Consider the following 27873-nt stretch of genomic DNA (forward strand, 5'->3'; position numbering starts at 1 on the left):
ATGGCAATGTTCAATAATGTCATTATTCATCTTGAACTTGATTTACCCAATAAGGGGACCAACCATATTGATCAGTACGGTACAAATTTGATCCATATGTGAGTTGATCTCTCTCAATATGTCCGAATAGGGACTGTTTGCAGATCTGAGCCCAGTAGAGAATAGATTGCAACATATGCTGAAAATAGAAGGTGACGTTGCCAAAGGTTAGGATTATCAAGAGCATTGCTATTACCAAGAAAGGAGGGGGAAATCAGTTTCCACATTTTAATCTTCTCTAGTCAGTTGCAGCAATTTAAAAAAAAAATTAGTTTGCAGCTATTAAATTTTAATTATGACGTAATTAACCTAATGAACAGGAATGAAGGCATAAAGTTACCAGATTTCTTTGACTGAAAGAGTAATTTTATTACTATTAACACTGAAAAATAATAAAAATATAATAGCAAACACACAGAAACAGAAGTAATACTTTTAAAAATAAGCAGGTGAATGTGCCTAGTACAGACAGGAGTGTAAAGGTAATGGATGGTAATGTGGTGACCTTGTGGCATTATCACTGGACTGTTAATCCAGCAACCCAAGTAATGGCCTGGGGACCTGGCTTTGAATCCTGCCATAGCAGATAGTAAAATTTGAATTCAATGAAAATCTGGAATTAAGAGTCTAATGTTAACCATGAATCCATTGCCAATTGTTGGAAAAAGAAACCCATCTGGTTCACTAATTGCTTTCAGGAAAGGAAATTGCCATCCTTACCTGGTCTGGTCTACATGTGACTCCAGACTCACAGCAATGTGATTGACTCTGGGCAGTTAGTGATAGGCAATAAATACTGACCTAACCAGTGACGCCCTCATTTCATGAATTATTAAAATGGAAAAAAATGCAAATTAAAGTTCTTGAATGGTGAGAATGACCTGAGTTCCAAAGGCTTAACAGTTGTCATGTTTCCAAAGCAGTGGAGAAGTTTTAAGATATCCCTGTTTTCTCAATGAATGGTTGCTTTTCCAAGCTGTGTATCTTTTGGTTGCTGGATCCTGAGAAGTTGAGAGATACAGGGTGAGAGCAGCTTGGTGTACGTCTTGATGTTATCTGTTTTTATTTCATCGGTTTTCTCTGTCTTACTACACAAAGCAGTTGTGCAAAAACATCCATTTTTATCTTCCTGAATGCTAAGGGTAAAGTCAAGTCTGCTCTTTCTGGTTAATCAGTTTGTTTGAGTGATGTAAATACCTTTTCCAGGTTTGGCTGAAGCTATATAATCTTTAACCATACTCATTATTATGTTTTCTTCATATTAATCAACGAAAGGTCATTGTGATCCATCCAATTTCGGTATTATGATGATAGATGTGTTGAAATTACTATTGCATGGTTCAGTAATGCCATAATCCATCTCGAACATAATCTCTTCCCTCACTTGAGCTAATAACGATATAGGTACATTATATTATAAGCACCAAATCCTAAACAATAGCATCATGAATAGTGTTATAACACTGAGATACACAGCCAAACCAAATAAGCCTTCCTAACTCTGTACACACAGCACAGTATAATTAAACAATTTGAAGACCCCTCCAATAATACTGCCTGACCTGCTGTGCTTTTCCAGCAGCTGAAATCCTCACTTTGTATAAAAACCCCCAACAGTCACTCCAACGGTTCCTAACCAGATTTTCAAATCATGAATCCTAAACTTTGTAAATAATTAATTTCAGACCCTGGTTTTAAAAGACTTAAGTATTTATTAAAGAAGCATACTAACTTTAGCAGAGGGAAAATTAAAAAAAAACAAGGTAGGCTGATTAATGTCTATGCTTTAAACCCAAAACATTTCTTTTTAGTCCCTATTCACACAAAATACAGACAGACGGACAAATACAGTTAAGGGATAAATAGAAAAAAATAACAAAACTGGCCCAATTGTTTAAATGCCTTTCATAATGCTTTGTTTTACCGGCAGAAGTGTGGACTCCTTTGCTGTTTTTCTGAAATATTGATCCGGATCACCTTCTTAGTCCATCCAGGTAAAAGCAGCAATACTTCTCTCTGGATTTCTGGAAGCTGGTGTAGCAGATTAGGCAAGGAGCCTTCAAATCTTCATACTGTTTCAGCAGCAGCCAAAAACCATCTCTGAGAAAACATGGTTCAAAACATATCTTCAATTCTCCTTCCACCTTGAGAGATGGATCAACTCTTCTTGGTTCAACAACTGCTATCTCCTTGAACATAGGGTCTCTTCAATCCTTGCCAGAACCAATTTCCAAGGACTGATCTATTTAATAGCCAGCTTCAGAAAAAATAATCTGTCAATTAGTGAAGGAAATGTGCCTAGTGCTTAATCTAGTTTGGCCAACATCTGACTCCAAACTCCCAATAATGTCATTGATTCTTAGCTAACAAGCCACTCAAACTGTTAAACGGTGTCAAAAAAGGAGTGAAATGGTACAGAGCACCAGACACTAGAAATGACAATGACAAACTCAACCCTGATGACTCAACAAAGTCCTCTTTACTAATGCCCATCGAGTCTGCATCAATCAAAAAGTAGCAGCTAAATATTGTAATGATTCTATGGACTTAGCTGCTACGTTGGGTTTATTGCAGGTGGTGACAGAGTCAACAAGAGGGAAAAGATATATTTGTCACTTCATCCTTGCCAATCTGTTCGCTGAAGATGACAGTATTGTAATATTGATCATTGCACAGGCCTTATGGGGACAACATCCCACTTTCAAATTGAGGATGCCCTCCATCATTTTGTGTGGAACTATCATCATGCTAAATGGAACGGATTCCAAATAAAACTAACAATCTATTAGGTGCCATGGACCATTATCAGCAGCAGTATCGTGTTCCAACATAGTCTACAATCTCACAGCGTGGTATAACCCTGCTCTACTATTGCCATCAAATGGTGTTCAACTTTGGTTCAATGAAGAGTGCAGGAGGGCGTGACAGGAACAGCATGAGACATATCTAAAAAAGAAGCGTCATCTTGACAAACACTACAGCATAGGACTACTTGCATGCCAAGCAGGATACACCGATACGATAGACAGGGTGAAGCAAGTACACATCCAACAGATCAAATGTAAGCTTTGCTGTCTTGACACATCCAGTTGTGAATGATGATGGATAAACAATTGGATTCAAAAATATCTCGATCCTCAATGATGGGGAGGCCAGCACATCAATGCAAAAGATAAGGCTGAAGCATTTGCAATAACCTTCAACCAGAAGTGTCAAGTGGATGGTCAATTCCAACCTCTTCCACAGCTTGCCAGCATCACAGCTGCAAGTCTTTAGCCAATTCAACATCAGGACACTGGATAGGCTCTATATACATGAAAAGAATTGGGCTCCAACTCTGCTTTTATATTCTATGTTTTTGGTTTATTTTTCTGTCTTTTAAGATAGCGCTGGAGAGTGGAAACATTATAGAACACTTTTCATTGTATTTTGTAATAAAATACATGTGACAATAAATAAATCAAATCAAATCAAATTAAATCACTCGCTAAGCCTGCTCAAATTCTCCTGAAGCTGCTTTACATCTTCCTCACAACACACATTTCCTTTTAGCTTTGTGTCATCTGCAAAGTTGAAATTGTTATATTTGTTCACCACCTCCAAAACATTGATGTATACTGTAAACAGCTGGAGCCCAAATATAAACTTTGTGTTTCGCTATGAGTCACAGTTCACCAATCTGAGAGTAGCCATTTATTCCTACTAATATAAAACCAAAATCTGCAGGTGCTGAAACAACAGCAGAAATTGCTGGAGAAACTCAGCGTGACCAGTAACCCCCCTCCCCTGCACCCCACTTTAGAACTAGTTTAAAGTAGCTTTGAAAAAGGCTCGTTGGATTTGAAATCGTTTGGACTTTCTAACCACAGATATTGCCAGACCTGCTGAGTTTCTCCTACAATTTCAGTTTTCATTTCTTCCTATGCTCTCTTTTCTGTTTTATTAGTTAAAATTGTGACAAGGTCAGCCAGGTGGACCTCATAGAATATGAGTTCCCTGATTGGGGCTGTTAATCTGGTCCAATCAGGGAGCCCTGCCTGACTGGTAAGAACAGGAGTGTCAGAGGTTCTGTTCACTCTGAGAGTTGACTCTGAGGAAGCTGGATCTGTGTCAAGGGCATTTCACGTGTAAATAAAGGGTGTCTTGATGACAGGATACCAGCCTCTGTGAGCTATTTCACCTTATGGTTTAAATTTTTGAATCATTCCTTCTGCCAGGGACTTGATCAAAAGTCTTCTGAAAATCTAAGTATATTTGGTCCATCAGCTCTTCTTAATCCATCTTGTTAGTAACATCTTCAAAAAGCTCATCAAATTTGTCAAACACAATTTCGCATTTGCAAAACCATGCCCAATCAATTATTATCATCCAAGTATCTATTGATTCGATCTTCTATAATAGAGTTATAGAGTGATAGAGATGTACAGCATGGAAACAGACCCTTCGGTCCAACTCGTCCATACTGGCCAGATATCCCAAACTAATCTAGTTCCACCTGCCAGCACCTGGCCCATATCCCTCCAAACCCTTCCGATCATATACCCATCCAAATGCCTTTTAAATGCTCCAATTGTACCAGCCTCCACCACTTCCTCTGGCAGCTCATTCCATACACTCACAACCCTCTGTGTGAAAAAGTTGCCCCTTAGGTCTCTTTTATATCTTTCCCCTCTCACCCTAAACCTATGCCCGCTAGTTCTGGACTCCCCCACCCCAGGGAAAAGACTTTGTCTATTTATCCTGTCTATGCCTCTCATGATTTTATAACCCTTTATAAGGTCACCCCTCAGCCTCCGACACTCCAGGGAAAACAGACCGAGCCTATTCAACCTCTCCCCAAACGCAAATCCTCCAAAGCCTGGCAACATCCTTGTAAATCTTTTCTGAACCCTTTCAAGTTTCACAACATCCTTCCGATAGGAAGGAGGCCAGAATTGCATTAACTTTTCCAAAAATGGCTTAATCAATGTCCTGTACAATTGTAACATATTCTCCTGACTCCTGTACTCAATACTCTGACCAATAAAGGAAAGCATACCAAATGCCTTCTTCACTATCCTATCTACCCGCAACTCCACTTTCAAGGAGCAATGAACCTGTACTCCAAGGTCTCTTTGTTCAGCAACACTCACCTAAGTCCTTACCATTAAGTGTATAAATCTTGCTAAGATTTGCTTTCCCAAAATGCGGCACCCCACATTTATCTAAATTAAAATCCATCTGCCGCTACTCTGCCCATTGGCCCATCTGACCAAGATTCCATTGTAATCTGAGGTAACCTTCTTTGCTGTCCACTACAACCCAATTTTGGTGTCACCTGCAAACTTACTAACTATACCTCTTATGCTCATATCCAAATCATTTATAAAAATGGCAAAAAGTAATGGACCCAGCACTGATCCTTGTGGCACTCCACTGGTCACAGGCCTCCAGTCTGAAAAACAACCTCTACCACCACCCTCTGAGTTCTACCTTGGAGCCAGTTCTATTTCCAAATGGCTAATTCTCCCTGTATTCCATGAGATCTACCCTTGCTAACCAGGCTCCCATGGGGAACCTTGTCGAACGCCTTACTGAAGTCCATATAGATCACATCTACCACTCTCCCCTCATCAATCTTCTTTGTTACTTCTTCAAAAAACTCAATCAGGTTTGTGAGACATGATTTCCCACACACAAAGCCATGTTGACTATCTCGAATCAGTCCTTGCCTTTCCAAATACATGTACATCCTGTCCCTCAGGATTCCCTCCAACAACTTGCCCACCAGTTCCCTGGTTTGTTCTTACTACTTTTCTTAAACAGTGGCACCATGTTAGCCAACCACCTGTCTTCTGGCACCTTACCTGTGACTATCGATGATACAAATATCTCAGTAAGAGGCCAAGCAATCACTTCCCTAGCTTCCCACAGAGTTCTAGGGTACACCTGATCAGGTCCTGGGGATTTATCCACTTTTATGCATTTCAAAACATCCAGCACTTCCTCCTCTGTAATATGGACAATTTCCAAGATGTCACCATCTATTTCCCTACATTCTATATCTTCCATGTCCTTTTCCACAGCAAACACTGATGCAAAATACTTGTTTAGTGTCTGCCCCATCTCCTGCGGTTCCACACAAAGATTGCCTTGCTGATCTTTGAGGGACTCTGTTCTCTCCAAAGTTACTCTTTTGTCTTTAATGTAGTTGGAAAAACCCTTTGGATTTTCCTTAACTCTATTTGCCAAAGCCATCTCGTGTACCCTTTTTGCCCTCTTAATTTCTCTCTTAGGTATATCCATACTGCCTTTACACTCTTCTAAGGATTCACTTGATCTATCCTATTGATACCTGACATATGCTTCCTTCTTTTTCTTAACCAAACACTCAATTTCTTCAGTCATCCAGCATTCCCTATACCTACCAGCCCTTCCTTTCACCCTGACAGGAATATACTTTCTCTGGATTCTCGTTATCTCATTTCTGAAGGCTTCCCATTTTTCAGCCGTCCCTTTACTTGTGAACATCTGCCCCCTATCAGCTTTGAAAGTTCTTGCCTAATTCGGTCAAAATTGGCCTTTCTCCAATTTCCAACTTCAACTTTTAGATCTGGTCTACCATTTTCCATCACTATTTTAGAACTGACAGAATTATAGTTGCTGGCCCCAAAGTGCTTCCCCACTGACACCTTAGTCACCTGCCCTGCCTTATTTCCCAAGAGTAGGTCAAGTTTTGCACCTTCTCTAGTAGGTACATCCACATACTGAATCAGAAAATTTTCTTGTACACACTTAACAAATTCCTCTCCATCTAAACCCTTAACACTATGGCAGTCTCAGTTTATGTTTGGAAAGTTAAAATCCCTACCATAACGGCGGGTGGCACAGTGGCTCAGTGGTTAGCACTGCTGCCTCACAGCGCCAGAACCTGGGCTCGAGTCCCACCTCGGGTGACTGACTATGTGGAGTTTGCACATTCTCCCCATGTCTGTGTGGGTTTCCTCCGGGTGCTCTGGTTTCCTCCCACAATCCAAAGATGTGCAGGTCAGGTGAATTGGCCATGCTAAATTGCCCGTAGTGTTAAGTGCATTAATCAGGAATACTTGTAGGGGAATGGGTATGGCTTGGTGTGGACTTGTTGGGCCGAAAGGCCTGTTTCCATACTCTAGGGAATCTAATCTAATAACCACCGTATTATTCTTACAGATAACTGAGACCTCCTTACAAGTTTATTTCTCAATTTCCCACTGATTATTTGGGGGTCTATAATCCAATCCCAATAAGGTGTTCATCACTTTCTTATTTGCCAGTTCCACTCAAATAACTTCCCTGGATGTATTTCCAGGAATATCCTCCCTCAGCACAGCTGTAATGCTGTCCCTTATCAAAAACATCACTCCCCCTCCTCTCTTGCCCCTCTTTGTGTCCTTTCTGTAGCATTTGTATCCTCTAACATTAATCTGCCAGTCCTGTCCATCCCTGAGCCATGTTTCTGTAATTGCTATGATATCCCAGTCCCAGGTTCCTAACCACGTCCTGAGTTCATCTGCCTTCCCTGTTAGGCCTCTTACATTGAAATAAATGCAGTTTAATTTATCAGTCCTACCTTGTTCTCTGCTTTGACCATGCCTCCCTTAACTGTTTGACTCGCTTCTCTTCTCAACTATATCAGTCTCAGATTAATCACTTTCCACACTATCTTCTTGGGTCTCACAATGCAATGTACTAGTTTAAATCGTCCCAAGCAGCTCTAGCAAATTTCTGTGCCAGAAAATTAGTCCTCTTCCAATTCATGAGGAATCCACATCAAGTGCAGATCACTTCTACTCCAGAAGAGATTCCAATGATCTAAAAATGTGAATCCTCCTCCTGTACACCAGCTCCTCAGCCATGCATTCATCTGCTCTATCCTTCTATTCCTACCCTCATCTCGTAGCACCGGGAGTAATCCAGATATTACTACTCTCGAGGACCTCCTTTTTAAGTTCCTGCCTAACTCTCCATATTCTCCCTTCAGAATCTCATCCTTTTCCCTTCCTATTTTGTTGATTCCAGTGTGTACAATGACCTCCTGCTGGTCTTTCTCGCCCTTGAGAACATGCTGCACCCTCTCTGAGAAATCCTTGATCCTGGCACCAGGAAAGCAACACACTATTCTGCTTTTTCACTGCTGGCCACAGAAATGTCAGTTTGGACCTCGGACTAGAGAGTCCCCTGGTTTTGATCTCTCGGAACCCAAAGTACCCCTCATTTCATTAGAGCTAGTCCTGATACCAGAAACTTGGTGTTTCGTGCTACATTTCCCTGAGAATCCGTCACTCCCTACATTTTCCAAAGCATACTTGTTTGAAAAGATGATAGCCACAGAAGACTCCTGCACTACCTGCATACCTCCCTTACACTTCCTGGAGCTAACCCATCTATGTGATTATATCTGTGACCTTTCTCCCTTCCTATAGCTGCCATCCATTACACCCCGTTGCGCTTGTAAATTCCTCATTGCCTGTAACTGTTGCTCCAACTGATCCATTTAATCTGATAGGATTCACAACCAACATCATTTATTGTCCTCAGTAACCCATAAACTCTCCCTAAACTCCCACATCTGGCAAGAAGAGCACATCACTCTACCAAGGGCCATTTTTGCTTCTTCCAAACTTCAGACCCAGAAAATAACATTGTCTTATTCCTCTACAGAGCACTGCTCCAGGCTAACTTAATACTTATGGCTTATATTTTTAAGTTTAATCAAAAGGCATATCTCAAATAAAACATACAATCGAGAAAGAACTCACTCTACTCACTGTTGTAAATTTACAGCAAGGCTATACTTAAAACTATTCACTTATCTGTTTCTGTGCTGTGACCGCTCCCAAACAGGTACCTCCAAGATCAGTTGTGAATTTCACTGTTTGTTAATTTTCCTTGACACATTCTGATGTCCAGTGATACATGAATTCAACAGCAAAGGCAGTAACTGTGCAGGTTCACTGCTTTGTCAGCTAGCAATGTGGTTTTCTTTCTCTCTTTTTCTCCTGCACTAACCCGACCATGTGCTGCCTTTGTCTGTCCCTCTCCCTTTTAAAAGTGCCATTGTTTTGCCTTTTTTATTTCTCCAAAGTTCCAAAACAATGCAGCAGCATATAAAACAGTATTGATGCTCCTGGAATTCGAGGAATTCACCTCCAGCACCTAAAATATCTCAAAAAAGGAACAGCCTGTTACAGCCAGAATTTATTCCCATCCACCATCTTGGATTATAACAATTTCCTTACCACTGATGTGAGGCTAACAAACTTCTTTTCTCATTCCCCCTCCTTAAATAATGGAGTGATATTTGCTACCTTCCAATTTGAAGGAATTATTCCAGAATTAACACAATTTTGGAAGATAATGATCAATGCATCGAATATCTCTATTGCCATCTCCATCAACACTCTTTCCCTCGTATGATCCTCTTGCTAATTCTAGCTTCCTTCAACTTCTTATTCTCCCTAGAATCTATGTCTTTTGTATTTTAACTTGTGTACTTTTTTGTATTGTCATTCCAATTATACGTACTGCAAAAATAGTAAGTATATTAAAGGATTGGACACTCTGGAGACAGGAAACATGTTTCCGCTGATGGGTGAGTGCCGAACCAGAGGACACAGCTTAAAAATACGGGGTAGACCATTTAGGACAGAGATGAGGAGAAACTTATTCACCCAGAGAGTAGTGGCTGTGTGGAATGCTCTGCCCCAGAGGGCAGGGGAGGCCCAGTCTCTGGATTCATTTAAGAAAGAGTTGGATAGAGCTCTCAAGGATAGTGGAATCAAGGGTTATGGAGATAAGGCAGGAACAGGATACTGATTAAGGATGATCAGCCATGATCATATTGAATGGTGGTGCAGGCTCGAAGGGCAGAATGGCCTACTCCTGCACCTATTGTCTATTATCTATTGCACTCTGGGACAAGGCTTCCCCCGACCTTTGAGTATCAGTGACCAGATCTAATATACATCACTGAAAATCATGTAGAATTACTTAAAGGAAATGAGAATTAAGCAGGTCAAATGATGAACTCAGTTATTTTGAGTGATCACCATGTAATCATCAGAAAACTGAAAACAGCAACAACAGGGAAAACTGGAACATACTTATAAGGATGATTTTAGAATAAGTTCATATTTAATTTGATTATACTTCTTGGACCTGCTCTAGCACAGTTTGAAAATAAACATTATTAACTAAAAATGCCAAATATCATGAACCGATGTAGAGTCCGACTCCAGGTATCCAAATGGTACCCGAGTGAACAAAAATGATTGAAAAGCAACAGTCAGAGTCAAAGAAGAACAAATGAAGTTCATGTCAGGAAAGAAATGTTAAGGTCGAAGCTGATGGAGCAAATGGTTCTTTATAGATTAGATTACATTACAGTTTGGAAACAGGCCCTTCGGCCCAACAAGTCCACACCGACCCACCACCCACCCATACATTTAACCCCTTACCTAACAATACAGGCAATTTAGTATGGCCAATTCACCTGACCTGCACATCTTTGGATTGTGGGAGGAAACCGGAGCACCCGGAGGAAACCCACGCAGACACGGGGAGAACGTGCAAACTCCACACAGTCAGTCGCCTGAGGCGGGAATTGAACCCGGGTCTCTGGCGCTGTGAGGCAGCAGTGCTAACCACTGTGCCACCATGCCGCCCACATTATACATTTAAGAGAAGTTAAGGAGGTTTTCTTATTTCCCTACTTTACTATTATTTTAACTTTTTGAACAAGACCAAAAGATTTTTCCTCAATACAGAATAAACCAATTTTTCACAATTTTTTTAAATTTCAAAATTATACTTTAATCATGAAAAGTAAATCTTTGGTACAAGGACAGTTAGTGAACCCACTAAGATCTATATTCTTTTTACTTACAGACAACAAATTAAGTCTTTGATGTTTGCCATACTCTACATTTACAGACAACCTCATGGCTTATAGCTGAGGTGACAGCATCAGCGGTGCCCAAATACTGAATGGACCCCCTTATTCTTTGGCAGAAGGACCTTACACAGTGGTCTTTCCCACCGCGCCTTGGCAGCAGTTGCCCCAAGCTTCAGTGTATCCCTCAGCAGGTAGTCCTGGACCTTGGAATGTGCCAGTTCGGTCGGGATTAACTCCTTCAACTGGAAGACTGGCAAGTTTCAGGCAGACCAGAGAGTGTCCTTTACGAGTTTATAATCCTCCAGGCACAAGTTGGCCAATCACTCAGCTCAATTTCCCCATTCCTGATCTTCATCAACAGATTGAGGATGCCGTTAGATTAATCCAGCAACTGGAGCTGAATGGCTTGAATTTCTCACCACTTTCCTGCATTGGGACTCATAATCTGAATAGGGTGACTCAGCCGGATCCTGAAAACCAAGGAGGTCCCAGGACTGCTGAGAGAAGGGAACCTGCTGCAGCATCAAAAATGGAGTCAATCGACATTAAGCTGACGGAAGCATTCTAAAAATCCAAAGCTGAATCTAAGCTTCAGACATTTTAAAGCGTAATTATTATTTTAAAAGACTAGTGGTGTCAATGGAAACTGCACTGAGTGTTTCAATGGCAGCTTTGATATAGTGTAAGTAAAACCCATATAAATCTCAACCATTCTTTCAAAGACTGGATTCAAGTTGATCCAGGATCACCTCACAGTTTATTGCCCAATTTGATCCCATTTGTCCCCAAAACTCTATTAGGGTATCTATAATTGAGGTAGTGAAAGAACCAAAGCAAAAACAGATATTGCTGGAAAAGCTCTGGCAGCATCTGTGAAGAAAATCAAGGTTACTGTTTCGGGTCCGGTGACCTTTCCTCTGATGTTTATTTAGGAAAAGAAAAGCATTGGCAAGTCTTAAAACAAATCAGGCATCATTGCTTCTTTAATGCTTACTTTGATTTGACAACTTTTTCTGGATAAATTATGCCTTTCAACCAATTTCATAATAAGGAATCTTCTGATACAACTGAAAATAAACTATCTTACCTTAAATATGTGAAGATTTAGCTGTGGAAATGGTTACTTAAAGTGTATCAATTCAAGAAAGGGGTACATTGGAGAACAAAATAGGAATTTAAGATTGCTATAATTTCTCCACAGATCATTTAGCACAGTCCTCAGCCAAAGCAAATACAACTGAAATGATAAATTGTTTTCTTATGCTATTCTTCCTTCGGCTGAGAGTTCAGGTTCAATGATTGGTCTAAAATGGACCAGTGAAAACATAGGCATGATTCAATGAATCTTGAGCATCATCCAGACAGGCACAGTGCTATAAACACAATAGTAATCTGCCCTTTACATGTGAGTAGTACCTGTAATAGTACCAAGTACATAAAAGATTTCCCTAAGGCTTTTAAGAAGGGGGTATAATTGGCTTCAAATGTTTCAAAGACAGATTATTTCAATGGAAAAGATTGAGCATGACCAGGTGTTGTGCACATAGCAAAGGTAAGGCTAGGTTAGATGTGAGCTGAAAATGTGTTGCTGGAAAAGCGCAGCAGGTCAGGCAGCATCCAGGGAACAGGAGAATCGACATTTCGGGCATAAGCCCTTCTTCAGGAATGATTCCTGAAGAAGGGCTTATGCTCGAAACGTCAATTCTCCTGTTCCCTGGATGCTGCCTGACCTGCTGCGCTTTTCCAGCAACACATTTTCAGCTCTGATCTCCAGCATCTGCAGTCCTCACTTTCTCCTCCTAGGTTAGATGTGAGGCAGTTTTTAATTCCCTAGAGGTTAGTAAGTCTTTGGAATGTACTTCCCACATACATGCAGAATATTCACTTTCTGCATATATTCAATGAAGAGTTGGATCAGATTCTGTTCATAGTAGGGATCATATCATATAAAAGGTAGGATTTTGCTCCTTTACACTATTCCCTTAGATAGAGTGGGAGAATTTGTGATCAAATTAGCTGTCTGATAGACTGCAATGTAAATACTGTCTTCATATCCGTAACTTAAGGTCTGGAATTTTACAACAGCGTCAACACTTCAGAAATATTTACTTGTTTGACAAGCACTTAAAGACACCCTGAGGTTGTGAAAGTCTCCAGGATATAACAATGGCAATTAGTTGATAATGTGAAGAATTTATCAGCTACATCCTCTGTACGAAAATCAGGACAAATCCAACTTGGTCATCTCAGTCTACCCACCATCATCAATAAACTGCAGCCTCCAACAACTCTTAAGAAGCTTGAGAGTATTCAGAACAAAGTCTCACTTGTAAGTATAATACATTTCCTTCATTGTTTCAGGAACAGAATACAGAAATTCCATTACTAACTTACTGTGTGTTTTTCTAAAAGCCGAAACTGTAGCATTTTAAGAAGGCAGCTCACCACTACCATCCTGAAACATTGATGGGCAATAAATGTTGGCCTAGCTAGCGATGCTCACATCCCCTGAAAAAATGAAAACTAATATATTGAAACATTATTCTTTTTCTCAATTTCTAATTAAATATTTTAAATTGCATATAATTGTTAATGAATGGCTAAAAATGTTCAATATTACTGTTATTCCTGTTCTTTTGAATGTGTGCTACCTAATGTGTAATCTGTTTGGATATATCATGACGGATCTCCAGGGCAGATGGGAATTAAGCCTCGACCTACTGGCCCAGGCACACTACCACTGCACCACAAAAGCCCTAAACACTAAAGATCATGTGATCTCAGTTAACAAATTAGGAGTAAAATTGGGGGTTATGTGCACCTAATAATGCTCAATGGTTGGAATATTCTCACTAACCTTTGAGTATTTGTATTTGGTTGCTCATTTAATATTAAGTTCTGTTAGTTTGAGGAGATAAATTTAATCAGTTGAATAAAATCCATCTTACTGTTATCTTCTGAAAGAAGCAGCAACTCTGACTAAGGACAAATATACATTTGGATACATACAAGCACACATTCAAAAGAATTTTACATATTCAACAAAACCTCAATTAAAAAAAAATCCTGAGATATATTGTTCATGTAAGTCATGAGCTACTCTCTTAAATGCTATTGTACATCAACAACATTTTCTGCTAATCTCCTTTGCCATTCCATTTCAGCTGACTTTGCCCTCATCCCTATGTAATTATCTTTATTTAAGCTGAGTACAGTTGTTTATAACTTAGCTCGCTGAGCTTGAAGGTTTGTTTTCAGGTTTGTTTAGGTTCATTACCTAAAGGATCCATTAGATACCACCAGCAAAACTAACGTCATTTACAAGATACCATGCAAGAACTGTAAAAAAATACTACATCGGGCAAACTAGCAGGAAACTTGCCACCAGGATACATAAACACCAACTGGCCACCAAAAAACATGACCCACTATCACTAGTTTCCCTACATGCAGACAAAGGTGAACATCATTTTGACTGGGACAACACACACATCCGAGGACAGGCGAAACAAAGACATGCATAAGAATTCTTAGAGGCATGGCATTCTAACCAGAACTCCATCAATAAACACATCAATTTAGATCCTGTCTCCTTTCCCTTGGAAAAAAAGAACAGGAAATGACATCACCCACCGTAAGAAACCATGACTTATAAATAGAGAGGTGGAGACTCTCATTGATGATGTTATCTAGTATGGTAATGAAACGTCCGAAAACAAACCTTCCAGCTCAGTGAGCTAACTTACATATTTACCATCAACCTGAGCTACAAATCTTCTCAAAAATCATTAGTACAGTTGTTTCTGATGGAAGTTCTCACTCTCTAACTGAACTTTGAAATCTAATATGTTCTGGTCACTGTTACCAGAGGATCTTTTGCTGTGATATCATTTATTAAAACTGTTTCATTACACATTACCAGTTCCAAAATACATTGATCTCTGGTTGAATCCACAACACATTGTTTTAGGAAACTATCCTGAATGCACTCTATGAATTTGTCCTTATGGTTACCGCTGCCAATTTGATTTTTCCAATCTGCATAAAGATTGAAGTCATCCACGAATAATATGCTGCCTTTTTTACATGCTTTCATTATTTCCTGATTTATTTTTTGTCTTCTACTATAGCTGTTGATTGGAATGTCTTTTCAGCATCTGGTGCGCTATCAAATCTCAATTTGAAATGTTTCTGAGTTCTGCAGGACATATGACAAAACTGAGTGCAGCTGCCCAGCTTTGGAACCAGAAATGGTTTTATTTGATTTTGAAAAAAATTACATTCAGAAAGATATTTTTCAGTCAAGGAGCTAAGAAGACTACAATATGAACAACATAAAAGAAAGGTAATTTATAAAAGACAGGCATTGTATTATTTAATCAACTTTGTGTTTATTTGCATCACTTTCAGGACAAGAAGCAAGGCTCAGGAGGCAGTGCCATAAGAAAAGATCCCTACCTGAATGTAACCAAACTTATGCCGTTGAAAACATGCGTTTAGGAATGAGTGAAGGTGATTGCACCTTCTGTTCCAACGTGCATTAACTATCAAAATAAAGTGTCTGCAAACAAGTGTTAACAAGGATGATCTTGGTAAAGAAAAGGTGCTTTGGAATTTTTATTTTCTGAAGAGAGTGTTGGGAGGTATATTTTTCTCCTCTGGTCGCAGATTTATTTCTTGTGAATCTCCCTGTAACTTCTCAAACACTGCCATTGTATGTATAGTGTCATTGTGACTTCCAATGAAAAATTCCAGACTTCCTGTAGACATTTGATGATTGACAGTGCATATAGACAAAGGTAAGAAAAAGGGTGTGTTCAGAGTTGTATTGTTCTGAGATGAATTTTTTTTCTTTACAGAACTGAATCAATCATGAAGAATATAATCATAGCTGAGCCCAATTCTCCTCTAAGCTATCCAATCCAAGGAGTTGAGGTCATGCCCCTGTATTCTATTCTCATCCCAGGTTTTGTGTATTAGTTTCGTGTTTCAATCAATAGATTTAAAAAATACATTTTGATTTCTCACCACCTCAAAATTAATCTTTTAAAATCTATTTTGCTTTAGGTCTCAGGAAGAGAAAATTATATGGTACGTGAAATGACAGTGAACATGCAGAGAATTAATTTTGTTGACACAATTTAAGTGAGAATAGTACAGGTGGAATCTTCTGTCCCCTTTACCTAAGGTAAGACAGGTACGTTATGGAATAGGATAATAGCACAACAGACCCAGATACCTTCCTGCCCCCCACCTGAATTACATTCTGGACTGGAAGATCCATGGTTGATGCACCCCACATTTGAGGCATTTAAGTGATCACTTCAGGTCTCATTCCATCGCTGCTGTGTTTGACCCAGCTGCAGCTGAACTTGTTGCCATGTAGCATCCATGACAGCTCAAACCCCATGCCCCTCCCCCACAAGGGAGTGCCCCCACTGAAAGGTAATCACTGTCTGATTGATGGACTTGACATTAGACAGAGTTTGGGTGAGCAACCCTTTGCATTTCCTACGAATCCTCTTGCATTCCCAGAAGGAAAGCCAGTATAAAAACCTCCTGATGGCACGTAGTACTGTAACTCAGCTTGCTTACTTCAAAATGGAGCTTTCACAGAACCATTAGTTTCTTTTCCAAGCATTACTGGTTTTTAGGGGGCTTTCCCTCTAGGTTTCACACCCGCAACTCAAGATTGTTGAATCAAGACTGTGGAACGCCATCACTCCCCCTTCCCCTCATCCTAGCCCATGTGTTGTTTTCTGTGTTCGGGATCACTTCATGATCATGGGATTCCAGAGATACTTTTCTGTGATAATCAATAGATGACATTTATACCATTTAATTGTGGATCTTGATTCATAATTCTAAGTGTCTTTATCCTAGGGCACGTTCCTCCAGTCGCCTTGTCACTGCTTAATAAGCTTGGAGTCCATTGGGCTTTCTCAAAAAAGGGGAGCATGAGCCTCTTACTGCTTCTGCCCACGCCCCCTGCCATGCCACAACAAGGTTCCACCTCATTTCTGCTTTATTACTGTGACAGACATAACTCAAAAAGGTTTGGAGAATCGCCAATATTTACAAGAATAAATTATTGATTTTTTTGTGCCAAGGTCAAACTGAAAGCCACACAAGGACTTTTCAATGCAATTTTTGAAACTTCTGATGGTCTGTTAAATGGAGTAGGTAAAAATGAATTGACTAACAAGCCTAAGTATGGAAATCATCAATAGATTACTCAAACATGTCACATACACAAGCACAAAGTACCAAATTGATGCTGCTGATTTAGGTAAGCATAATATATTTTTATTTTGTCCATAAAATACTTCTGAACCCAGAAACAATTTAAAACTCCTGGCAAATGCTGCCAAGTTTTGGGTACAAAGATAGAACTGGAGCACACTTTCTGAACAGTGGCTCAGTGGTTAACAACTGCTGCCTCACAGTGCCAGGGACCCAGGTTTGATTCCAGCCTCGGGCAACTGTCTGTGTTTTTGGGTATAAAGATAGAACTGCAGCACAATTTCTGAATCAGCTTCCTGCCATAATTATTTTGACTTTCCATTGCAAATTTTGCTAATTTTGGAATGAGAGTAAAGGATGTCAGGAATGATGATAGATAAAGCTTAAGGAGATTCATTGGAGTGATTGTAACAAAGCTCAGCCAGGTGGAACTCATAGAGTATGAGTTCACTGACTGGGGCTGTTAATCTGCTCCAATCAGGGATGAAAATGTGTTGCTGGAAAAGCGCAGCAGGTCAGGCAGCATCCAGGGAACAGGAGAATCGACGTTTCGGGCATAAGCCCTTCTTCAGGAATCTGTCAGCCAGGGACTCCTGTATTTTTTAATGTTTAATAAATTATAAAAAAGTAAACTGGCCATAAACAGGTCCGGGCAGCGGGCCGTGGAGGGGGTCGTTAGGGCCGACTGCCTGCCCTTCTTTTGTGGTTACGTTAGAGCCCGGGTGTCTCTGGAAAAGGAGCACATGGTGTCCACCGACACCCTGGAGTTGTTCAGGGAGAGGTGGGTGCCGCAGGGAGTGGAGTGCATTATTTCCCCCTCCAACTCTATTTTGATTTAATCCCTGCCCTCCCCTTCACTGTTTGATCACACAGCATTGCCCTTTGATGTGAAGGGCACTGCTTGTCACTGGCCACTCGGGTGTTTTCCTATCTTCCTGGTGGTGGAAATTGAAAAACGATTCATGCACCTTGTGTCTCTCACTGTGTCTCACACCTGCACACACACACCATGGGTGCTGGGGAAAAATAAGCACTACCGCAGTTAGGTGGCAGTGTGGGGGTTTAAAAAAAAGGAAAAAAAAGAAAAAATAACAGGATAAAAAAAAAACTGTTTTCTGTTTATTGTCAACTGTATTTTTTAATGCCAGGCAATAATGTGGGACAAAAGAAAAAAACGAAAACAGGTCCAGGTAGCCGGCCGCGGAAGGGATCGTTAGGGTCGATTGCCTACCCCTCTTCTGTGGTTATGTTAGAGCCCGGGTGTCCCTGGAAAAGGAACACGCGGTGTCCACCAACACCTTCGAGCTGTTTGGGGAATGGCAGGCACCTCAGGGAATGGAGTGTTTATTTCTCCCTCCAACTCTGTTTTGATTTAAACCTTGCCCTCCCCTTCACTTTTCTTTTGATCACGCAGCATTGACCTTTGGCAAGGGCATTGCTTGTCACTGGCCACTTGGGTGTTTCCTTTCTTCTTGGTGGTGGAATAAAATAAAGATGAACACACTTGTTGTTTTTCACTGTGTCTGACACCTGTACACACACACACAAGGGTGCTGGAGAAAAATAAGCACTACTGCTGTCAGGCGGTAGTGTGGGGAAAATAAAAGAAGAAAAAACAAAAAACAAAAAAAAGTAAACAAACAGGAACATCAAAGGTTCTGTTCACACAGAGCTGTCTGAACCACAGTCAGTGTGTTACTACTGTTGGTTTTCTATGAAGAAGGATTTTCTTTGTCTCTCCTCCTTGTTTCAGGGAGACTTTTTTGATTTTTTTTGGTTTTCTTTATTGTTGCGGTTGTTTTTCTGGGTTTCTTTCTGTTTATTTCCTTTAATTTGAGCTGTGCTCGGCTGCACAGGCAGCTACCACCACCACCTGGGCCTGGGCCTGGGCCTGGGCCTTGTCTACACCTCAGCTCTGCTACTGCTGCTAGGGACTGCTGCTGCTGTCTGGGCCACATATACATCCAGGCCTACCTCTGCTAAAACTGCTGGGAACCACCTATACCTGGGACTGATGCTGCCTGGACCTGCCCCTACTGCTACCTGGGCCCTACTGACACCCCAGACTGTTGCTACTGCCTGGGTCCACAGACACCCTGGACTGTTGCTGCTGCCTGAGCTTGCCTCCATCTCTGCAGCCTGGGCATGCCTTTGTTGCTGCTGCCTGGACCCCACCTAACTCAGGACTGCTATTGTCTGGGCCTGCCACCACTGCAGCTGCCTGAGCCCCACCAACACCTGGGACTGTTGCTGTTGTTATTGCCTGGGCCTAAACCCTCTGCTATTGCCAAGGTCCACTAATACCCAGGATAGTTGCTGCACCATCCCTGGCTGCAAATACTTCCCCCTTCAGGCACCTAAATATACACCTGGGGGTTAAGGCCTATCCCCACCCAAACATGACCATAGAGGCTTGCAGTAAGACCATGGCTAGCAGGGTCAGCTGGCTAGCCATTTTCACTGCAACCCGAATGTATGGGAAGGCAGTATTTTTCCTGAGGACTGAGCAAGTGCTCCACTTGGTCGTGCAGGAGAGGCTCACTGTGGGTGGGACATTCCTCCCCGTTGACCCATTGGAGGTCATGGCCCAGAGGGTCGTGTTCTCGAATGTCCTGCCCTTCATTGCCAGCGAGCTCCTTCTCCCCCATCTCCACACCCTGGGGGAGATCCAGTCATGGGTCCAACCACTCCTGCTCAGTCTGAAGGACCCTGCCCTCAAGCACGTTTACTCCAGTTGGTACTAGGTGTTCATTTGCCTGGCCTGGGAGGAAGTCTCTGAGGTGTCCTTTACCCTCATCCATGAGGGCATGGCATATCGCATCTTCTGGGCAGCAGACGGTGTCCAGTGCCACTTGTGCCACAAGGTGTGACTCATAAGAAAGAACTGCCCCTCCAGAAGGGAGCCCAGCCCACACCAGGAGTTGCAGGTGGCATCACTGCACTCGTTCCCCTTCTCCCTAAGACAACACCAAAGGCCCCATCAGCAGGGTCTAAGCCAGGGGCTACTAGTGCTTTGGTCTCTGGCAGGGAGGGTGAGCATCCAACCGGGCAGAAGGTGCAGAAGAAGACACAATATATCGAGCCTGCTCCTGTAGAAGTAACCCCATCCCCTACCTCGGAATCGGACCCTCGCCCTGGCCCACCCCAGCATGACAATGCTCCTGTCGCCACGCCAGCATCACCCTGGTGTGGGAACCCTGAACCCCAGCCCCCCGATTCTGTTCCTGATCTCTGCCCCTTTGTGGCGACCCCTGTGGCATTCGTGACTGACCCTCGCCCTGTGACACCTGACCCTGGGATCCTTGAGGCTGAACCCTGCCCCTCTCCTCCAGGCCCTGGTTCCGATCCTGGGGAATCTGTTACTGCTGCTGCTGCCCTCCGTCCTGCAGTTGCTGTGTCTCTGGGCCTTGCCCCACCAACCATCACCTGATAGCCCAGGGGCGGGACAGGAAGTGACATGGATGGATCTCCATGCCATTGCCACTCTCCCAGTTTTCCACCAGGCAATCATATTCTGAGACAAGTTGGGGGGAGGAGCCTCAGACCCCGTGACCACCAGGGCGACGGGGAGGGGAGAGTGTTCCCCATGGCCACTGTAACATCAGGGAAGAGGCGTCGCCCCCCCAGGAGGGCAGGACTTTTCTGCGGCATGCCAACGGCGCTACCCCTTCCCTGAATGGATTCCCCTGCTGCTGTCATTCCCTGGAGATGAGTCTGTGCCCCACGTAGGTTGTGGTGCAGGCTGAATTATAATTTTAACACCATTGGGGCATCGAGTGGTGGAGGGGAAGAAGGTATTATCCTCACTCCTTTCTCCCAGACTGTTTTTCCGGGTGCCTTGGTCCTGGGGAAGGACCTTATCTTCCGAGGAGCTGGGCGTCCCGGTGTCAGGAGAGGAGTGGGGCCCCGAGCCTCTGCTGCCTGATGACCCAACTTTGGGGCATTCTGGGAAGGGATGCACTGAGGAAGCTACCATCGGTGACCCTGAGGGTGGGGTCTCTGGGGGTTCGAGGCCAACTGGCAGTGCCGGACCAGCCCCCACTCTCATGGTGAGGGAGGGGCCGGTGACCGAGGGGACATCCCGGATGAGGGCTCAGGCTTGTTGTGCATTGAGGACAACGCCGAGTCCGTCTGCAGCGAAGGTTTTGAGCCCAGGTGACCCCACTGAGCTCCCCCTCATTTCCCTCGAGGAATGCTGGGAATTTGTAGAGGAAACTCGCAGTCGCTGAATAGAGCCCAACTGGCACTCGACCACTGGAGCTCCTTCGAACCAGTGTATTGGTTGGTCCAGGCTGCTCGCAAACGAGTGAAAGCGGGTCAGGAACTTCCTGGCTGCACTCCTAGTGAGGGCAAGGGATTTCTGCGCCCCCTCCTTTGTCCTCCCAGTAACTGTATATGTAGGTTTATGGTAGCGGTTGCACAGTACTGCTGACACGAAGACCACTATAGCCAGCCTCAACATCAACGGCAGCAGGGAGTCACAGTGCAGATTCCAGACCTTCTCGATCCTTCGGTTCAGGAGGTATGCGGTGTGCTTCCTGCAAGAAACCCAAACCACCCCGGAAGATGAAGCCACCTGGCTCCTGGAGTGGCTAGGGGGGGTCTACATGAGTCACCTCACCCGCCGATCTGGCGGGGTGGCTATCTTGCTGGCCCCACATTTTCTGTCAGAGATCTTGGGGGTCAGGGAGCCTGTGCCGTTTGCTTCACCTGACAGTTCAGCGGTGGGGGGGCGTGCGTGGTGCTTCACTTAGTGAACGTCTACACTCCCTTGGCCGGGCCGTGGCAAACATGCTTCAATGGAGAAGTGTCCACTCATCTCGCCTCCATCGATGAGAGCCAGTGCATCGTCCTCAGGGAAGATTTTAACTGCATCCTCAAGGACAGGGACCACGGTGGGCCCGGACTGGTTGGGCGTCGGGGAGGAGGTTGGGGGACTTGATCAAGTCCTTCAAACTGGTGGATGTCTGGCAGAATCTCCATCCCGACTCCATTGCCTTCACCTTCGTGAGGCCTGGAGTTCGGACTGTCCAGAATCGACCACCTGTACGTTTAGCGGGCGTACGCCTCCTATTTTCTGATGGCCTCCATGCGGCAGATGTCGTGCACAGATCATCACCTGGTGTGGGCGGAACTCCTTCCGTTCAGCGCCCGGCTTGGCCCCATGTACTGGCACTTTAACAACCGGCTGCTGGAGAACCAGCGGTTCCGTGACTCGTTTCGTCGTTCCTGGGCCAGCTGACGAAGGAAGTGGGGAAGCTTCCCCTCCCTGAGGCAATGGTGGGACATGGGCAAGGCTCATGTCCAAGTTTTCTGTCAGGAGTACGCGAAGGGGTCAACAAAGAGGTGGAAATCCAGGATCGAGGAGTTGGAGAAGTAGATGCTCAACCTGGAGTCACGCCTCGGTCAGCCCGACGCAGACCCGGCCCTGCGCGGGGTGTACGAAGAGAAGAAGGCAGCACTCCGGGACCTGTAGCTCGTCGGGGCGCGCACATGAGGTCGTGAATCCAGCTCCTCCAGGAGCTGGACCGCGTCTCCCTCTTCTTCTACTCGCTGGAAAAAAGGCGTGACACCCGTCAGCAGCTCCTTGTGCTGCTGGCCAACAACGGGTTCCTTGTCTCGGTTCTGCAGGGTAACAGGGCCCATGTTTGCTCCTACTATACAGCTCTGTTCTCCCCGGATACGTCCAGCGAGGTTGCTCGCACAGTTCTGTGGTAGGACCTGTCGCAGCTTAGCCCGGAGGATGCCAGAAGACTCGACGCTCCTGTTACCTTAGAGGAGCTGACCAGCGCCCTCAACTGGCTCTCGAGGGGCAAGTCTTCGGGGCTGGACGGGCTGACTGTGGAGTTCTTTAAGGCTTTTGGGACATCCAGGGGAGTGACTACGCACAGGTCCTGGGGGGAGTGTTTAAATGCTGGACAGCTGCCCTTTTCTTGGCGCAGGGCGGTCATTGTCCTGCTGCCAAAGAAGCGGGACCTTCGTTCACTAAAGAACAGGCGTCTGGTCTCCCTCCTCAGCACAGATTACAAAATCTTCGCCAGGGTGTTGTCTTCTCACCTGGCTTCCGTGCTGGCCCACATGATTCACCCGGACCAGTCCTACACGGTCCCAGGCCGGAGGATACACGACAATGTCCAACTGGTCCGGGACCCGATCCATTTCTGTCGACGGGCTGGTCTGCCGAGCGCCTTCCTGTCTCTCGACCAGGAGAAGGTACTCAACAAGGTCGATCACGAGTACCTGCTCGGGACTCTGTGGGCATTCAGATTCGGGACATAGTTCGTCGCCCGGACCTGACTTTTGTATGGCGCCCCTTTGCTTTGGGAGAGGAGTACGTCAAGGCTGCCCCCTGTCCGGCCAGCTGTATTCCCTGTGCATGGAGCCTTTCCTGCGCCTCTTGCGGAGGAGGTTGTCGGGGCTGGTTCTGCACGGTGCGGGCACGGGGGGTGGTCCTCTTGGCCCACGCTGTTGAAGGTGAGGGTGATAGGCCAGAAGGGGTTGGGGGCGGAGAGGTTGGGAAGAAGATTGCAGGTCAAGAAGGCGGTGCTGAGTCCGAGGGTTGGGACTGAGATAAGGTGGGGGGAGGGGAAATGAGGAAGCTGGAGAAATCTGTATTCATCCCTTGTGGTTGGAGGGTGCCTAGGCGGAAGATGAGGCGCTCTTCCTCCAGGCATCGTGTTGCCATGTTCTGGGGATGGAGGAGGCCAAGGACCTCTCCGCCCCCAACCCCTCTCCGGCCTATCACCCTCACCTTAACCTCCTTCCACCTATCGTATTCCCAACGCCCCTCCCCCAAGTCCGTCCTCCCTACCTTTTATCTCAGCCGGCTTGGCACACCCTCCTCATTCCTGAAGAAGGGCTTATGCCCGAAATGTCGATTCTCCTGCTCCTTTGATGCTGCCTGACCTGCTGTGGTTTTCCAGCAACACATTTTTCAGCTCTGATCTCCAACATCTGCAGTCCTTACTTTCTCCACGGTAGCAGATTCGCCAAGTTTAAGTGCATTTAAGTCGTCATTGGACAGGCATATGGACGTACATGGAACAGTTTAGGTGGGATGGGCTTCAGCTTAGTATGACAGGGTGGTGCAACATCGAGGGCCGAAGGGCCTGTACTGCGCTGGAATGTTCTATGTTCTATGTTCTATGTTAAAACTGAAATGAAAGGAAAGCCAGTGTGGAGGAATGGTATAGAGGTTGTTTGCGGTGGGGTGTGTGGGAGTGGGGGAGGGAGGGGGTGGGGAGCTGGTGACTGGTCAATGAGGGGGTTTGCTTAGTGAAGGAAATGACTGACCAGCCTAGGACACGGGTTTGTATTAGTGGAATGACAAGTGAGCACAATGGTGCAAGAGGTGAATGTGTCAGATGGCTTCCCCTATTAACAGGCCAAGAGGATGTCTCCAACGAGCAGTACTTTATTCCTGCAGTAAGTTTGGGGGGAGGTAAAGGATATGGGCTAATGAGGTGTAAATGGTATGTCATTCCTGATGACGAACTTATGCTCGAAACTTCGATTCTCCTGCTCCTCGGATGCTGCTGACCGGCTGTGCTTTTCCAGCACCACACTCTTCGACTATACATGGTATGGGCTGATTTACATATTTGGAGTCTTTTACATTAGTTTATCAGAGATTTATTTATTCAGTATTTGTCATTCAATGATTATACCTTTTTTTTAAAAAAAGTATATTTTCTGTTTGAAGAACATCCTGCTGTTTTTCCGGTCATCATCAGACAGCCCCAAATGCCAAGGTTATTTGATCCCGGTCCAGGTAAATTTTATTTAAATTTGATCTATAAAAAGAAAATTTGTGTCAGTAGCTGAAGATTAGCCAATTTTTAAGGCATAGCATGAATCACTTATGCCAATAAGAGATTACAACTAATTTGTGCGATTTCTGAATTTTCATTAAATCCCAAAGTTATCTTTATCATTATAACTAATTTCAGTTTTTTTTTAATGTTTATTCCAGACAGCAACATCAACTCATTGGTCACAATAGTGACAAAGACATTGTTGTGGTTCTGTTCGCCGAGTTGGGAATTTGTGTTGCAGACATTTCGTCCCCTGTCTAGGTGACATCCTCAGTGCTTGGGAGCCTCCTGTGAAGCGCTTCTGTGATGTTTCCTCCGGTATTTATAGTGATTTGTATCTGCCGCTTCCGGTTGTCAGTTCCAGCTGTCCGCTGCAGTGGCCGGTATATTGGGTCCAGGTCGATGTGCTTATTGATTGAATCTGTGGATGAGTGCCATGCCTCTAGGAATTCCCTGGCTGTTCTCTGTTTGGCTTGTCCTATAATAGTAGTGATGTCCCAGTCGAACTCATGTTGCTTGTCATCCGCGTGTGTGGCTACGAAGGATAGCTGGTCGTGTCGTTTTGTGGCTAGTTGGTGTTCATGGATGTGGATCGTTAGCTGTCTTCCTGTTTGTCCTATGTAGTGTTTTGTGCAGTCCTTGCATGGGATTTTGTATACAACATTGGTTTTTCTCATGCTGGGTATTGGGTCCTTCGGCCTGGTGAGTTGTTGTCTGAGAGTGGCTGTTGGTTTGTGTGCTGTTATGAGTCCTAGTGGTCATAGTAGTCTGGCTGTCAGTTCAGAAATGTTTTTGATGTATGGTAGTGTGGCTAGTCCTTTGGGTTGTGGCATGCCCTCGTTCCGTTGTCTTTCCCTTCGGCATCTGTTGATGAAATCGCAGGGGTATCCGTTTTTGGCGAATGCATTGTATAGGTGTTCTTCTTCCTCTTTTTGCAGTTCTGGTGTACTGCAGTGTGTTGTGGCCCTTTTGAACAGTGTCTTGATGCAACTTCTTTTGTGTGTGTTGGGATGGTTGCTTTCGTAGTTTAGGATTTGGTCTCTGTGTGTGGCTTTCCTGTATACCTTTGTGGTGAATTCTCCGTTAGGTGTTCTCTGTACCATCACATCTAGGAATGGGAGTTGGTTGTCCTTTTCTTTCTCTCTAGTGAATCGGATTCCTGTGAGTGTGGCGTTGATGATCTGGTGTGTATTCTCTATTTCTGTGTTTTTAATGATTACAAAGGTATCATCTACATATCTGACCCAGAGTTTGGGTTGAATTTGCAGTTTGTTCTAACCTTTGCATTACCGCTTCTGCTATGAGTCCAGAGATGGGTGAGCCCATGGGTGTGCCGTTGATTTGTTCATATATTTGGTTGTTGAATGTGAAGTGTGTTGTGAGGCACAGGTCCAGTAGTTTGAGTATGCCGTCTTTGTTGATAGGTTCCCCATCTTGTTGTCTGTTCTGTATGTCCAGCAGGTTGGCTATTGTTTCTCTGGCTAGGGTTTTGTCGATAGGGGTGAACAGTGCCGTTACATCAAATGAGACCATAGTTTCTTCCTTGTCTATGTGTATATTTCTGATGATGTCCAAGAATTCCTGTGTTGACTGTATAGAGTGTCTGGATCCGCTGATCAGGTGTTTCAGTTTCTGCTGTAGTTCTTTAGCCAGTTTGTGTGATGGTGTCTCTGGTAGTGATCCTATGGGTCTGAGTGGGATGTCTGGTTTGTGCACTCTTGGTATTCCATAGAATCTGGGGATGATGTTGCTTTCAGGTTTCATTCTTTGTAGGTCCGACCTGGTTATCTGTCCGTTTTTTTGTAGGTTCCTCAGTGTGTTGTTTATCCTATTGGTGAGTTGTGGGGTGGGGTCAAACTCCCTCTTTTGGTAGGTGTTGGTATCTGCAAGTAGTTGTTGCACTTTTTGGATGTATTCTGCTTTGTCCAGGATGACCGTCATTCTGCCTTTGTCTGCTGGTAGTATGATTATGTTCTTAATGTTTCTTAGTGCTTTTAGTGCTTCCTTCTCCTTGGTGTTGAGGTTACATGTTTGCCTTTTCCTTATTATCAGAGGTACGATACTTTGCCTCACTGTTTGTTGTGTCTCTTCTGTCAGTCCATTGTTCCTGAGCGTGCATTCTAGTGCTGCTAGGAAGTCTGCTGTCTTGGCGTCCCTGTGGTTGTAGTTGAGTCCATTGGCCAGTATTGTTCTTTCCGTGTCTGTGAGCTGTCTGTGGGAGAGGTTTCTAACCCAGGAGTCTGTTGTATGTTAGTTTGGCCATTTTTTCTTTTAGTGCCATTTTATTGTGGTGTGTGGTCCTGTTCTGTCCTATGGTGATGGCCTGTTCTATGGTCCGGTCCATTCCTGATTGGTGATTTTTGAAATTAATGATTTTTGGCGTGCAATTTCTTGTCTGTATTTGTGTAGTCTGTTGTGTGCATCTGTAATCATTACCTGGATCATCCTGAATCCGTTCTGTCTGGCTGTGTCCCTGGCTTGTGGGTTGTTGACTGGTGGTCTGTATCATGGTGGAAGGATTCAGCATTCTTGCAGGAACCGGAGTTGTTCGTATGTGGCGCTTAGGCGGTTGGCACAGGATTCCCATTTCCTGGCTTGTCTTAGCGTCTCTCGCCCGTAGGTGTTCAAAGTTTGGGAGAAGATTTGTAGCTCGGGTGCTCGTTGTTGTGGTTCTGTTAGCCGAGCTGGAAATGCTTAAGATGCTTAAGATGCTTAAGATATTATAAACTTCGGATCTTAATCAATAGCATACGTAACTTTTACCCAGAAATAACAATAATCATTGCAGATGACAGTGAAACTCCTGAGAAAATTGAAGGACCTCACATTGAACAATACATGATGCCATTTGGAAAAGTACAGTAA

At 44.0% G+C, this 27873-nt stretch overlaps 1 pseudogene; it reads left to right on the forward strand.

Annotated features, from left to right (window-relative positions):
- On the forward strand, positions 1-27873 carry LOC148141783 (beta-1,4 N-acetylgalactosaminyltransferase 2-like; annotated as a pseudogene).

Source organism: Chiloscyllium plagiosum, unplaced genomic scaffold, assembly GCF_037043375.1.
Source record: "Chiloscyllium plagiosum isolate Xiang-an unplaced genomic scaffold, Cpla_swu_hap1 HiC_scaffold_32, whole genome shotgun sequence".
NCBI classification, from domain to species: Eukaryota; Metazoa; Chordata; class Chondrichthyes; order Orectolobiformes; family Hemiscylliidae; genus Chiloscyllium; species Chiloscyllium plagiosum.